Source organism: Suncus etruscus, chromosome 12, assembly GCF_024139225.1.
Source record: "Suncus etruscus isolate mSunEtr1 chromosome 12, mSunEtr1.pri.cur, whole genome shotgun sequence".
Lineage (NCBI taxonomy): Eukaryota > Metazoa > Chordata > Mammalia > Eulipotyphla > Soricidae > Suncus > Suncus etruscus.
In genome coordinates, this window is record NC_064859.1 from 72,425,294 (window position 1) to 72,442,692 (window position 17,399).

Here is a 17,399-nt window from a genome sequence, read left to right on the forward strand (position 1 = left end):
ACAAAATCAAAATTTAAAAAAATTTAAAAAAAGGCTAAAAATTACCTAAAGATAGAAATAACTTTTATTTTGCATTATCTTAGTGATTTTCTTACTTTCCCATTTCAAAGTTTATCAAGAATGAATGTTAAGCCAATATACTGAATTATTTATTAGCAAGAGTAAGAGCTATGTGTAATTAAACCTAGCCTCAGGAACCCAATAATCCAGCCCTGGGTTCTTGGTTACAACCTTCCTATGATTTTCAAACTCCATGACTGGGGTAAATCAACAGACCTAAAAGTATTAATCATCATTTGAAATCTCCATTTCCTGTTAACTTTACATTGTCAAATCTCCCCAACAATTTTGCTGAGTGCTTAAAAAAAAAACCTATCTGGCACAAAAGGAAATACCCTCTGCTTTATAACGGGATAAATAGTTTCATAATTAGCCATGTTTTCAACCAAAATTTTATTTATTAATTGATATTATCAATATTATGTAATATACAAGAAAGCATGGTGGGCATAGAAAACAGGTTTGGAATTCTTTATTCATGTGTATAAGATATGTGAGTATAGTTGTGGGGGAAATAAGTATTAAAGAATTATGGCAGTTATGAGTGGTATGCTAAGAAACACAGAGAACTGTGAGAATGACAATTAGATGGAACTCTCCTAGTCTATGAATGAAAATAAAAATTATTGATAAAGTGATATATAAGCCAAAACTAGAATAAACCAGTCTTCCTTTCAAATATGTAGCATAGTAATACCTTTGTTACTACGTCATTTGAACTTTTAATATGATTAGCAGTTACTATCTGTCTATTTATTTTTACATGATAACTTTTACCACTGAATATGTTATTTTGTACTATTACAAAGGATACACATTAACATGTACACAATATTAAAAGTTAAAAATACAACTCAAGCAATGAAAAAGAACTGTATGTCAATATCATCAAAAACATTCTGGTATGGGATGAAGAGATATTACAGTGGTAGGGCATTTGCTTTGAATGTGGCCAACCTGAACTGGGTTTGATATTTCACATCTCATATGATCCCCCGAGCCTGCCAGGAGCAATTTCTGAGCACAGAGCCAGGAGTAACCCCTGAAAACCACCGGGTGTGGCTTAACCCCCCCTTCTAAAGTAGAAACATTCTGATGTAACTGAGTAACCAATTTGTTTTGTCTTTAGATTCTAAGTTCTGCAGAGAAGTAAACATCAATGAAGTAGATGTGTAATAATCCATCCCCACAGCTCTGGCTAAATCTCAAAAAAAAAAAAAATCATCCAAAGACTGTGTTGGTATTCTTTCAATGTTTGTTCACAAACTGACAAAATTTATCTTATAAATTTATCATAGTAAAATTGTGATTCCATGGTTTTACTTCTTTAATATTTATTAAATAATTTGTGCAAAAATACTTTTCTGAACACATTTACTAGATGAATATGAAATATATCAAAAACTAGAAAAGCTTATTCTGCTGAAAAATACTCAGAAAAATGTTGCCTGTAATATGGTTTTGAACTACACATCATGGTTAGAACAGAGAGGATGTGATATCTCAAAGTTAAGCAGAAAAGTAATTCAATCTATGGAAATTAGGAAAGCATTCCAGAATTGTTGGTCAAATGAGGAAAAGAAAGACACATTCCATTCAGAATCTAACTTGGATCAGTATATCTGCAGTATAAACAAACTAGCAGCTTGATTTCTGTGGAACATTGAATTTGTGGGAATAAGAATGAAAAGATAATTTGAACAGATGATGGGGGCACTTTTCAAGTAATATTTTGGGATTTCATTTTTGAGCAAAATTGACATGTAGAATTACTGAATTGCTTTCTAGAAGGGTTTTTGGCAGTATGTTGGTCAGAAATGGGACAATGATGACAATAGAAGGAAAAGTGAGTATGAATGTTTAGGGTAGGACACAAATCATGATCACCTAGTTGAGATGATGTTTTCATGAACCAAGATTGACATTATAAAAGGGAATGCATTCAAGAAAATTTTGCAAGGCAAAATCTTCTTTTGTTGACCAGTGAAATGTGGAACTATGAATAACAAATTAGGGAAAACTCCAAGTTTCTTTCATAGAACAGTTGCTACTGCACAAAAGGAGATATGTAATTGAAGTGACAATGTGGTAAGATAAAATTATCCTAGGGAATTTATTTATTCTAGTTGTGTCCCCAGTTCCATGATGTGTCCTCTAACTTTACCCCTTTTCATATCTACATCTATGCCATACAGGTAAGTTTGAACTGTGCCATTAACATTAACATACTATAAGACAGTCATACCTCTAAAGATCTGTGAAAGGTCACTATACCCAATACAATTCCATAAAAATGTGATCTTGGTCAAGTAATTCTGTACTGATAAATGTAAATGAGATAAAAATTTAAGTAACCCATATTTGTATGATAAAATATTTAAATATGAATCAATTTCAATACATTATATCTCCATAAGTCAGTGTCAGAACTGAAAATAATTCTCCCCTCCCCTTTTCTTTATTATTGATGCTGCTCTTGTTGTACTGACTGGAAATTGCAATAGACCAAGCTGTCATCCATATTCATGAATAGATTTGGTATTGTCAATATAGCTTGTGCATGTGTTAATTGAGGTTTGCATCCCTTCCACTGAAGTCTTTGCACATAATCTCTCTGGAGAGAGCACTCTTAACTGAGGCATAGAAGTTGTTCTGGTTATTGGGAGTGTTCACACTGGTAATCATCAAAGGTCATACTTTCTGAACCTCTAGTTCACACAGCATTTCTGTTACCATGTTCTGTGAGAGTTGCACCCACTTTTGTGTTATTCACACACACCTGACTATAAACCAGAAATCACTCTCTGCACTAGGAATGACAGACAACATAGCTGACAAAATGAGACAGCTACCAGGATTCTGACTGTACAGGATACAAAATGAGACAGCTACAGCTACTACCAGGATCATGTTCAGCACATGTTAGATATCGGGGATATGAACTTTTACTATTCACTTGCAAGAAAGGTACTTCAGAACTTTCTCTATTTCTCCAGGCCTCTAAACTATTACTCTATAATTTAAAGAAAGTGTAAAGAAACTCAAGACATTTATAATTCAGGAATCTATGAACTAATGAGTCTTCTATTCTGATTGTGTCACCAACAACTATATGTTAATAATGCCATTGCAGCAAACTAATGTGATGAAACCTATGCTGGTCATCTAAAAGATGACTACGGATAGCTAACTCTAAACTCTGTTGATTTAATAAAGCATTAATTAGCTTTGTCAGAGTAATGGCATCTTAGATGTGTGAGAAGAGTCCTCTCATTGTATCTGCTTTTCTGCTTTAAATGAACCCTTAAGTCTGGGAAATTTTCTTCTGGGAAATTTTTGTGCTTAGGGCTGAAGAGAGAGAAAAATGCATGATTCACTCTTTACTACACTTGTAGTTCCCCTTATGTTTCAAGCAAATGTATGCAACTCCATACTTATTAGAATAAAAATGTCATATAAATGTATATGTGCATATAACCACAAAAGTTTAGAGATAGTGATATTAGTCAGCATCAAAAATTATATCGCTCTTGTTTCAAGATGTCTGCTAAGAAAGCTTTTGTTCATGATGCTTTCAAGTGTCTATTAAGATTTTTAACCCTCAAAAATTGTCTTGTGGCTGGAGATATAGCATAGCAGTAGGGCATTTGCCTAGCATGCATCCACCCCTGGAAGGACTCCATTTCAATTCCTAGCATCCCATATGGTCCCCCAAGCCCATTAGACATGATTTCAAAGTGCATAGCCAGGAGTAATCTTAGAGCACTACTGGGTATGAGCCAAAAACCAAACAAATACAAACAAAAAAGACCCCTTTGTCTTTTTAAAATAACATTTTTGTAAATATGGCAGCTTTGGAAGATTTATTCATATTTTAAAAGAAAATATAACATATTTCCTCAAATAGCTATATTTCTAAGTAATTTTATCTCTCTAGATGTTAAGAAATATCTTACAAAATAGAATGTACAAAGCACTAGGAAAAGTTGTAGGATATAGAAGACAATCCTATTTCACTGGGGCGATGATATTGAAATAGCTACCATCAGTTATCCTGAGGCAGTGAGGCAACATCATTTGCTCCAGACCAATGTACAAATGAAAACATGAATGAAAACAAAAACCAAAAAAAGGACAGAAACATGATACAAAAGCTAAGGTGCTTATTTTGCATGAGGACAACCCCAGTTCTATCACTTACTATTATTATGTATGATGCTCCAAGAACCACCAGGAGTTACTCTTGAGTATAGAGAAAGAAGTAGCTCCTTGAAAACCATTGGGTGTGACCCAACCTCATTTATCAGCAAACAGCAAAAACAAACTTTTCTTGAAGCTAATATTTGCAAGTTAGCAACACATAAATAATATTAATGGAAATATATCATTGCATTTGAGAATATGTATATGTTATTGATTTAAAAGCAGTTAACATGTTATGTTTTGTGTTATTTATAAATGGTCTAATCCTAGACCAAAAGCAACCCCTAAATTTTCTGCAACATTGCAGGTATAATTTTACTATTCTTAATTTCCCAAATTAGAAATGAATGTTGGATAGAAATTAGGCATTTGCTCCAAGAACAAAATATATCTCATTTTAGAATTTCAATTTCTCTTTCAATATTTAAATAAATAAATAATTGCATATTTTCATGAATTAAAATGACACTTAAAATAATAACAGCAAACGGGTTTGAATCCCAGTTAGGATTCTGACTTGATATATAACATGTAGCAAGTAATCCAGCTTCTCTTATTTCCAGTTTATTCTTTATCTGGGATACATACAGGTAGAAATATCTACTTTATATGCTTGTTCTTGAGAAGCAGGGATAGTGTAAATAATGTACAGTTTCATTATTTCAGTGGTTGATTTTAATGCATAGAAAGACACTTATTACACAAATTTCTTGCTCTAATGGTCTTTGATAAATTCTGTACCCTAACTGTAACCAAATACTGCAAACAGTGAATAAAGAAGGACAAAAGAAGGAATGTTCTGGATGGAAAGAAGAGGGCTGCTTAGTTAGACTTAATGATGAGAAAACACAATCCAGGAATTAGGAATCTAGGAATCAAGATCTGAGAAAGAGAACTTGCAGAGGAGATATACATATCAGAGTATACATTTATTTCTTGTTCCTGGGCTAAAAGCTCTTCTGAGCAGAAATTATTTGGTATGAATAGCAAGAGGTGATGAAAATCATTTGGAAAGTTAGTAGTGTAGCATTTACTTTTGCCAGACTCTTGACACAGCTCTTCTTGGTTCAGTAGCATTAGTGGGGTTTATTAGTTTGTAAAAAGTGAAAGAAGTTTTCCCATAGGCAGTGATAAACAAGAGATTATTACAATAATAATAATTTTTGAGATTCTCTTCAGAGATAATGTTAGCAATATTATTTGTGTGTTTTTATGCATGTAAGAACCATCATTTTATGGTCAGAAAGCAACTTTACCATTTTTATTAGCATTTTTAAAAAACTTGTTTTATTAAAACAACTGTGATCTACAGAGAACTCCATAGTTGAATTTCAGTTATACAGAGAGTCAGGGCCATTCCCACCACCATCATTGTTTAAGATACCTTTTACATTAGCTATTTTATATGCTTAATTAGTCTCTGTTTATATAGACTTTGTAATCACACACATATGTCCAATACCTCCCAACCTATTTTTTTTTCATTGCTAGTGGTTCTAAGTTAACAACTTAAGAATATAACCAGTTAAATAGACAAATATGAGGTAAATTAAACTACTGATATAAAGGGATATATATCATTGAATCATCTGATATTGTTTTATTTTTTGTTTGTTTTTCTTTCATATTGTTTATCTGGGTAGTAGTGAGTCACAACCCAGCAGGGCTCAGGAATTACTCATGGCTCTATACTCAGAAATTATTCCAGGCAGGCTCAGGGGACAATAGAGAATGCTGGGGATGGAACTCAGTTTGCTTGCATGCAAGACAAATGTCCAACCCAACTGTGTCATCAGTCTGGCCCCTGAAACATCCAATACTGTGTATGCTGAAAAAATTTAACTTTCTAGATTCCATTTTTGTCATAAACATATAAAACTAGGATTAATAGTTAAAGTTTTTTTCTGAGTTATACATTATCTGGTTTATTTGGGGACCTCAGGCTTCTCCCCCTCCCTGTTTAGGGGGGAGGAGCATGGGGAGGAGCCGGGCAGATAGCTGGCTTCCGGTTCTCTTTGATCTGGGAGGCCAGCTTTTCCCAGGTATGGGGTTAGGGGACACCCCATGCCGCAGACCTTCTCCCTAGCTTGGGGGGTGCTGGGAGGTTTGGCAGGCCCCCAGCCATTCCCCTATTTCTCCTCTGGACTCCAGGCCTTCCCTGGGTGCTGGCTCAGGTGGACTCTATAGTGTTCCTCAGGCTTTCCCCCTTTCTCTCCCTACACTAAGTGGAGGAAGCATGGGGAGGAGGGCGGGCCGATGCAGCACTGGTGTATGTTGGGACATTCACTGATAATTTTTTTTCACATTGGTCTCCATTTTAAAAACCATATATATTGAAAAGAAAAATGAGAGGATAGACTCTCAGGCTGGGAAGAGACCAGTACATTTTTCCTACTTGTTTACTCTCAGCAGCCTCTTGGCCTCTTCCTGCCTTCATTGTGTAACTGTGGTTGCTAACATACTAGGTTTCAGATTAGTTCCCGCTCAAATGCATTTCCCAATATGGAACTGCAGAGCTGTTCAATAAGGAATTTCGATGAAAGAGTCCCTCATTTAATGCTTATAATTGAACCATGTCTTGGGGATTGTTGGACTTATTCTTATGACCCCCATATGCGCTGATAATGCCGCGTGGCATTGTTCCTTGTTTGCACAGGCACATTAAAATGAGAAGATACTATACATACAAATAAGATCTTAGAGATTGGAACACACAAATCTTGTAGTGCAATGAGACCTTACACCCTTAACATTGACATAATGACCTGACACAGGCCTCAGAAGAATGGGCTTTCTCCATTCACCCCTGAACCAGGGAAGCTATCTACGAAGCATCCAAGTTTTTTTTTTATAACAACACCTGGAAGCAACCCTCTACCAGGGAAGACCCTACTGCTGCTTTGACATCGACCTGCTCAAAAAAGACTTCCCTTATGACATCAACAACCTGCTTACAGGACAGGGCTCTCTGCATTGCCCTTTAATTGTGAGATGAAACTAGAGTGCTCCACATCCTGACTTCAATGTAAGATATGCAGTTTCCAGGATCTTTAATACAGATCTTTTAATACAGAAACATGATACCAACAACAGAGACTGTGTGAAAAATAAAAATATATTGGCACTACAGACAATGACTTGGATTAGACTAACTAGTTTTCCTGGAGCCTTGAATTGGTCTTATGCCAGGAAACTTCAGGGGTAAGGTCTCCTTGTATTTAGGCCAAGGCTTTTCCTTTCCATGTCCCTCATATTTTGGTGGGCTTATGCAAACAATAATTGCTACTCTAACACCATTTTTACTGTGCTCCTTTGACTCTAATCCTTACGGAAAACAACCCACTTAAACTTTTGAGGTTAACTTAAACTAATATGCATGTGCATGGAAATGTAAAAAAGTACTATGCCTTCAATGTTTGAGTTACATAAGTTATATGGCTTTAGATTGCTTTGGGTGCTGCTAAGAAATATTATGTATTACAAGCTGGGGACTTGAAGAACAAAGTAATTGTACATGGGTTCTGTTTTATTTTTCTTAATGTTCTTTGGCTGAAAGTTCAAAGTTAAGATATCAGCATGGGGACTTCTGAGAATTCTGTTTATGGGTGATTGTCCTACCACTGTAACTTTACCTTGTCCTCTTTCTTTGCATCTTTGTTCTCATAATTAAAAATAAAAATAAAAATATTAGCAGACAACTAATATTAATTAATATATCAATGAATTAAATATATTAATATATTTATATTATATTAATGGATTTAATATATTAATTAATATTAATACACAAAAATGAAAACTTATAATTCACCACACAAGTGACAGCGAGAAAATACCTTAAACTCATGCAGTTAGCTAGACCACATGCAATGTCCTTTACTGTACTATTTCACTCAACAAATGTATGGAATTTCATGATTAATCTTGTTTTATAGGTGGGAAACAGAAGTAGCATCTCCAAGGAAACAGAACTAGTAATAATAATAATTGAATCTGAGTATGTTTAGTTTGAGATATTCAGCTCTTGGTCTTTGTACTCTATTGAATGAAGGTGCAAATGGCTACTATATAGTCACTTATTTTTAATCTGAAATTAATACAAGGTACTGAAATTCTCATCAGAAACAATGCAATATTTTGCTCTTACTTGGTACTTCATGTATACATTTTTTGAGTGTCGGTCTTAATTAGTTGTTAAGTAGACTAGAAATTCTTGTGCTTCTAGAGTTACTTCAGAGTCTGGAATCATTTAACAACCTCTCTATTTTAACTTACCATGATATAAAATTATTTATAATTGAGTTTCAGTATACAATGTTCCAATACCCATCTTAATATCCTCCTTAAGATTCAGTCTGTGAAAGAAGAGAGCTCCTTCAAGGATTCAGAGTTTATTTTATCTATAACAAAAATACAACATTATTCCATGTCCACATTTGTTTACCCCAAGGCCATTTGGGTCACTGCTACAACTTGGATTTGTGCTACAATTTGGGTCTGTGCTACAACTGAGAAACACTGAATATTGGAAAAGTCAAGAAAGGGGGACTAATAGCAAACTTCTTCATTTCTGGTCCTTCATTTCTGGTCATATTGATTGGAAAATGAATCGATCCTTCCAAAGTTGTTTCATAAATCATCTTGGAAATACAGCCTGAAATGCACAGAGAAGCCAGGAAGCACAGAGACATTTCTTCTTCTTTTTTTTCTTTCTTTTTTTTCTTTTTTTTTTTTGTTTGTTTTTTTTGTTTGTTTGTTTTTAGGTCACAACCGGCAGCACTCAGGGGTTACTCCTGGCTCTACCTCAGAAATTGCTCCTGGCAGGCTCAGGGGACCATATGGGATGCCGGGATTTGAACCACCAGCCGTCTGCATACAAGGCAAATGTCTTACGTTTATGCTATCTCTCCGGCCCCACAGAGACACTTCTTAACACTACATAAGTAGTGTTAAGTTTTCACCTATAAAGATAAAAATGTGACTAGAAGTCAAACAGATCCATATTTATGTTCATCATTTAAAATACCAAAGCATCTGCATTGCCCAAGTTTTTCTTCCTAGCCAAGAATACTAATTGCAATAAGGACTTTGGATAAGATGTGCCTACAAATTCTTTGAAAGGCTAGCTTTCTGGTGAAAGTTGTCTGAGCATCAGTTGGAACAATCTCCTTAGAAAATATTTTGGTGATGTGAATAAAAAGAAGAGATCAAATTGATGCAAATTCAATTGACACTCAGGCCTAGATACTGATTTAAAAAATCATTAAAGCCAACTAGCTTTGACTCAAAAACTAAGAGTATACATAATCTAAATTAGATAGCAGCTATATTATAGTACATTTCAATGAAGTCTTATATTATATTTTAAATAATAGTTAAAATATATTTATTTATACTAATAAAATATTTGTATATTGGACATGTAAAACTTAAGTTCAAAATTGTGTACATAAAGAGAATATAAATGTGGTAAAACACCCATTCATAAAAGGAAAAGTTCAAAGAAAAAAATTACATAATGCTGTTAAGCACTTGTTAAGTTAGTCAATTTAAATGAAACAGATTTCCCTTCGTTTTTATAATACAATTTATCTTTTGCAGACATGCTAATTGTTTTTTTTTTTAGTCCTTTGGGGGGATGCTTTCAAAGGGTGCTTAAATGGCCCAGAATCTTTTCCTATAATTATCCATCAATTTTCCTCTTGATTCAGGCAATATTGATGGTTGTTTTACCATGTGGTGCTGAGGATCTAATTGGGGTCAAATATGTAAGGCAGATGACTTAGCTTAACTCCTAGATATAAAATCAATTAACCTTTGATAAGGGAGCAAGACAAACTAAGTAGATCAAGGAAAGACTCTTCAACAAGAGGTGATGGAATAACTATGTTTAAAAAAAAACACATGAATTTAGACCTCTCTTTAAAACCATGCACAATAGACCTTGACATTACCTGAAACTATAAGGTTCATAGAAAAAAAAAAGCAGGCAAACACTTCATGATATTGAGACTAACGGCATCTTCAAGGAGGAAATAGCACTGTCCAAGCAAGTGGAAGAAGAGATAAACAGATGGGACTATATTAAAATGAGAAGCTTCTTCACTTCAAAAGAAATGGTGACTAGGATACAAAGTAATGGGAGAAACTAATCAACTAATATCCATTTGAGAAGGGGTAAACATCTAAGATATACAAGGTACTGATAGTATTTAGCAAGAAAATAATAACATTTAACCCCATCAAAAAATGGAGAAAAGAAGTGAACAGATGTTTCTTCAAAGAAGAAATACAGAAGGCCAACAGGCATATAAAAAATGCTCCACCTCACTAATCATCAGGGGCATGCAAATAAAAACAACAATGAGATATCATCTCACACAACAGAGTCTGGCACACATCAGAAAGAACAAGAACAACTAGTGCTGGAGTAGATGTGGAGTGAATGGAATCTCATTCACTGCTACTGGAATGATGTCTAGTTTTTCTGAAAAACAATATGGATATTCCTCAAAAAAATGAAACTTCAGACCCCATATATCCAGCAATACTACTCCTAAAGATAGAAACACAAAAAACACAATATAAAAATGCCCTCTATATTCCTATGTTCATCACAGCACTATTTGTAATAGCCCCCAATATGAAAACAACTCAGATGCCTGAAAACAGATGAGTGGCTAAAAATAACTATGGTATATCTATACAATGGAATACTATATAGCCATTAGGAAAAAATTAAGTCATGACAATTTGCTTAACATGGATGGACATGGAAATTATTATGCTGAGTTAAATGAGTCAAAGGGAGAGGGATAGACAGAATAATCTCAATCATTTGTGGGACATAAGAAAAATAAAAGGGGTAGTATGATAATTTTATCCAAAGACAATAGTGATGAGGAACAAAAGGAAGGACCCTTCGATAGTAATAATCTTGCCCCAAAGAGCAGTGAGGGCAATTAGGGTAGAGAAGTGTCCACTATGACAATAATAGCTGGAACACATCACTCTGGGCAAGACATGCATGATAGGCTTTTATTAACAACAGTGCAAACCACAGAGTCAAAAAGGAAAAAGAGAGACAGAAAAAGAGAGAGATGGGAGAAGAAGAAAGAAAGTGAAAGAGAAAGGAGAGAGAGAGAGAGAGAGAGAGAGAGAGAGAGAGAGAGAGAGAGAGAGAGAGAGAATAGTAAAATGCCTTTCCCAGAGAGCCGGAGGGGATAGATGGGAAGGGACCTGGGGATTTTGGTGATGGGAAAAGTGCACTGGTGAAGAATGGCATACATTCTACGACTGAAACTAAAGCATGAACAATTTTGTAACCACAGTGTTTAAGTAAAGAATTTACTTAAAAGAAAAAAGACTTAACTTAATTCCTATACTATCTGTACAGGCCCCATAGTTAGATGTTATTTAATTAAAAATTATAATTATACATAAAGTTAAAAGGAAACACTGTGATTATTTATCAGTTCTATCAATTAAATAATAATCTCTAACTTTAAAAAATGATTGCCTTTTAATTGGTCATTTATCTTTGTACTTCTGGTGGAAAGATCTAGAACAGACAAAGATCATCAGTTAAGCCCCCAAGCATAAATTAAAGGCACACATGGCATTGTCAGTGGTAAGATAATGGCATAATTAAACATTCCTTTATTTAAATAACATTACTATAATGTGTTTTAAATTCTGTCTAACTTATTGCTTTCAGGTCTTTTTTTATTTTGCATGATTTTACTGAAAAAAAAAACATTTTGACAATAAAAAGTGAAAAAATAATCTCAACTTCTATGTACAGCAAATAGCTTTTGGAAACTTTCCTGCTGTATTTCGTCTAAGGTATTGAAATATCTACCACAATATGATAACTCTGAGTGAGGTCTGTACCTTAGAGAACAACATCCCAGGACTTTCTCTCTTGGACAGGGCATCAGGATCTTGCCATGTTTTGTTTTCTTTCTTTGTTGGACAGAGAATTATGACTAGTATCATCATAAAATACATTATATATTATGAATAGTTGAATTAAAATATGAATGTATTTTTTGGGCCGAAGCCATAGCGCAGTGGTAGGGCATTTGCCTTATATGTGGCTGATCCAGGACAGACCTCGGTTCGATCCCCAGCTTCCCATCAAGTCCCCCAAGCCAGGAGTGACTTCTGAGCACATAGCAAGGAGTAACCCCTGATCGTCATCAGGTGTGCCCCCCCATAAAACAAACAAAAAATATTAATATATTTTAAGTAAAGAATTAGGTAAGATAATTGATTTGTAGAATATATATTCATTTTTCTCAGGAGTGTATTTATATAGAAAATGTTATAAAAATTAAACTGATATTTTATTTATTTATTTGTTGGGTCACATTTGGTGGAGGTGCTCAGAGATTACTCCTGGCTCTGCACTGAAAAGTTGCTCCTGGCAGACTTGGGGGACCATATGGGATGCTGGGATTCGAACTACGGTCCGGTCTGGTCCGTCCTGTGTACATTATGCACAAGGCAAACACCTTAAGGCTGTGCTATTGCTCCGGCCCCATAAAATGATATTTTAAAAACTTTTGAGATAGAATTCTTTTACAAAGTTTTAGGGGGCCATACCCGGTGATGCTCAGGGGTTACTCCTGGCTATACTCTCAGAAGTCGCTCCTGGATTGGGGGACCATATGGGACGCCGGGGATTCAACTGCTGTCCGTCCTAGGCTAGCGCTGGCAAGGCAGACACCTTACCTCTAGCGCCACCATGCGGGCCCCTTTTAAAATATTTTTATCTATATATTTGGAACTATAATACTCCACACTCTACTTACTAAAGGTCAATAGAGTCCTTGACTATGATCTTATATAGGAATTTTCAAAGAAACTGGTTGGAACATTTCAGAATGACAATCATCTAACTAAGAATTTTACCTGCATAAACAAAATTATTAGTGTCTGAAAATCCAGGTTATACCTTCCATAAATATTAGATGTCTCTTCTGTAGTCAAATCCTTTAAGAAATAAAAGGGCTATTCTTATTGTTAAGGTCTAGGACCACATTTGATAGGTTGTGGAAGAAATTGGAAGAAAATGTGTTGTCTGCTATTATGTGAAATTCTATTTAAACTTTTTTTTCTGAGAACAATGGTTGTAAGATCTAGAATGTTCAACTCTCTGAAGCATATGGAGAACTTTTACTAGTACTTTTGACCAATATAGTGATCATATATAATACTTTCACAAATAGTATTTCAAATAATATATCTATTAGAAATGATCTAAGTCTTATAAACCAAGTGTAGATCAAGCACTATCACATCAGAGAGCTTAGCTGGGAAATATCAGAGCGAACTTTGTGTTCTCTTTACATTAAAACTGACCAAGGCGAAAAAAATTCAGGAAGAAATTTTTCTAATCTGAGTGATTTGAACTGAAGAAACTAACTTGCCTATAAGGAAACAAGAGACTGTCTGCTACATTGCCATTTTAATCATTTTTGTGCTTTTGTTTTTCATTTTGGTGCAGATTTTCCCCCCTTCTAAAGAAACTTACCATGTGGTATTCAAGGTGACTTAACTCTAGCAATGAGAACATTCAGTGTGGTTTAACTTGCCACCCACACGCAACTTGTCTTGCAAACTTGACAGGGATAAATCAGCCTTGTAGAGGAGAAACAAAAATACCAAAACACCCTCCTCCCAAAATTACCCCACAATATGATACACTTTCTGAGAAAGAATGCCTATTTTTAAAGTAGAATTAGAACCCCCAAATTGATTTTTCTTAAGACTGTTGTTTACCCAGATATTATCATTTCCATTTCTCATACAACACGACTATAATTGTTACCAAGAGAATTTTAGAAAGCCAAATAGTTGTGAATGTGATAGGGTTTGCTGTTGAGTGAGTTGTGTTTCTCATATTGCTTATTAGAAGGTAAATGCTTAATTACATGCCACATTCATATAAAGGCAATAAACTTTATGGGAGTATTTATAAAACAATATGTTTACATCCATGGTGCTTTACAAGTAACAAATAATAATAACATTGTGAAGAAAATTAGCTCCTTAGACGCATAACATTTAATATGTGGCTCTGTATAATTAATATCCTGGCAATTTAATGTGTTACTCATTTTCTTTTTTCCCACCCCTTTACTAGGAAGAAATAAACAGAGTTTGTTTTAATTTAATATGGCATTTTAACAGTAGTAAAGAGCCAAATTATCCTGCTGGAATAATTTGATTTTCTACCCCATAACTTTAAAACTGGGCACTGGTATTAATGTACAGCATGCCCACTTAGATTATTTATAAATATTGATATCTTTCATTCGTATTTCTAACATCCTGCGAAATCTCTATAATGCACAGGTCAGCATCTTCTACAAAACCTAATGAGCCCACGATGTCCCTACTGTTGAGGTTGAGAAACCCTAAATTAACTCATTCAACTTTAAAAACACCTTCCAACCCAGGTATTACTACTATTCACCTCATTTTATGCATGGGAAAGCTTAAATACTAAAGAGCTAAGGGAGTGGTCCAACATAAAATAATACCATATTTAATGAAGCATTAGAAGTTAGAACCCAGGACTTCAGAGTCAAAATCTCTGTACCAAACAAATCTCTTCTTTCAAGAGTCCTATCTGCAATGAGAATTTAATATTTTTTGTAGCAAGAAAAATATGCACTCTACCTACATGTGCATGTGGTCTCAAGCATATGTTTTCCTGGGGAAAAAATGGTCCTTGAGAGGCAGACAGTTTTAACTAAAAGTCAAAGGATGAAGAAAGTCACATTCATCTTTAAGTAATCTATTCTAATGACCATAATCACACAGCCCTAAAGAATTATCCCCACTGTGAGTTTTTTCTGACCAGGGAAAAACCTAATCCTACTCTCATGGTCTATATATAATCCTTAGTTTGCCAGGGAGTCAGTGGAACAAGATCAGAAAACAATAGGCCAAGGTCAGAGACTCACATGCTAGAGAGCAAGTTGACTTGTGGAACTTCTTAGGCCTTCAGAGGTCCTCAGAATACTCTTTGCTTCAAAGCCATTCCTATTGTAACATCTCAATGCAAGAGGCTCCAGTTCCCTTCAGTCCAAAGATATTCCCAAAGTCAGGGTTATATGAGAAAAATTTATATATATATTAACATTTATACATGTATATACATATATATATAGAGAGAGGGAGAGAGTGTGTGTTATGGATTTATCAAACCATTTTAACCACAAGATAAAAGAAGAGGGCATTCTGGTAGCATGTTTATGCTGTGGTATTTGGTATTGGTGCCCCTCCTTTCCCACAACCTCCCCTGTTAACAATACTCTTGACTTTTCACTAGAGCATTACTTTACCAGAACATAGAGAGAAAGGGCCTTTCCTCTTCACTATTTAGCTGTCACTGTCACCACTTAATAAACAGTTAAAAGGCAGTGACTCAGAGCGCAGGTGCCAGTTTGGCCTGGGTGATTGTCAAATGGACCCATCCCAACTAATTTTGGTTTTCAACAGCCCTGATCAGGAGGCCTAACGGCAGGCCTGATGCCAATGCATCCTGACAAGTTCCAGAAGTGAGGAGGAAAGGGGAAATGCATGGTGAGTGGAGCTGGACTCAGTAGTCTCCAGGTGTCAATGACATGGAAGATTCAGGAGAAAAAAACCTTCTGGCTCCAAATCTGTCAGCAATTTATGTTTGTTGCTATGAACACAGCAACACATCCCTTCTTCCAGAGAGACAATACAAATCTCTGCAATTTGAGTATGACCTGTCAGGCGAGTTTCTTCATGACTATTAAATGGACAAGGGTACATCTTGGTATTCCAGAGGTTCTTAGTATATTTCTTTACAATTACTTATTATTGCACCAATTTATTTATTTTAATATTTTTAGGTACCAAATTATTTAGCCACTTTTAAATATATAATGGTTCTTCTTTAATGCATTCAATTTAGTTAACTATTATTTAAGCATGATTCTAAGACACATTCTGCTCCCACTAGTGGTTTATTGAGGATATCAGAAGGTGATAATGAGGATCTGCATGTAACTCTACAATTATTAACTAACTTCTCATATTTTCCAGCGTATAAGATGACTTTTGAAACAAAAAAAGTCAACTGAAAATCGGGGGTCATCTTATACGCTGAGTATATCCCAAAAAATGTTTCAATATGCCTCTAAACAAAAATTGTCTGAATATTGCCACAAAACGAATTTTCCAACTCGATCCTGCACCCATCACTGCAAGGCTGCTCAGACAGCCTCTCTAACTCAGCCAATCCAAGCAGGCTTTTTATGCATGCAAATTAGACAATGTTCTGGACCCAAATCTATACTGTAAAAAGCCTGCTCAGATTGGCCAGAGTCAGAGAGGAAGTCTATTACAGTATAACCTTTGAACCTTTGCTTTTTGTGATTGGCTCACGTGGTACATACAGTTGCAGCACAGGAACGTTCTGTCTGATACAACAAATATAGGCCTAAACCTATGTTTTCACTGCAAAATTAAGGGGTCATCTTATACGCCCAGTCATCTTATATGCTGGCAAATATGGTAACATAAATTATCATAGAAAGCTCCAGTCAAAACTTACCACGTGTCCAAAATCTATTTAGTGATGTTCATGGCTCTGGAAACATTCAAGCTTCATCACCGAGCTCAGCAATGGCATCTTTACCATGTGGACATAAACCTAATGTGATGTATGTGAAACTTGAAAAGAGTAGAGTACAAGTGGCAGAGAATATAAACCACATATTGCATGAAAAATTACAAGTCCTGTGACTAGCAAATAGCAATTCATTTTGTGTTATATAGGAAATCAGAGATCAACTTGAACTGATCAAAGTTAACTTTAGTAGATTAAAAGGATGAATTACAATGGAACCTCTTTGGAAGGTAAACTTCATATGTGTTATTTTGGATCTGGAGAGATAAGAGTGTATAGGGTGTAAGCTTTTTGTACATCCAACCTATGTTTGACCTCTGGCATCACATATGGTCTTCCCAGAATTGTCAGGAGTGCTTCCTACATACAGAGTTAGAAATAAACTATTGGCATATTCAAGTGTGATACCCCCAGCTCCTCCTAAGAATGTGTTTTGTCCTTTACCTAAGACAATGAACTGGTT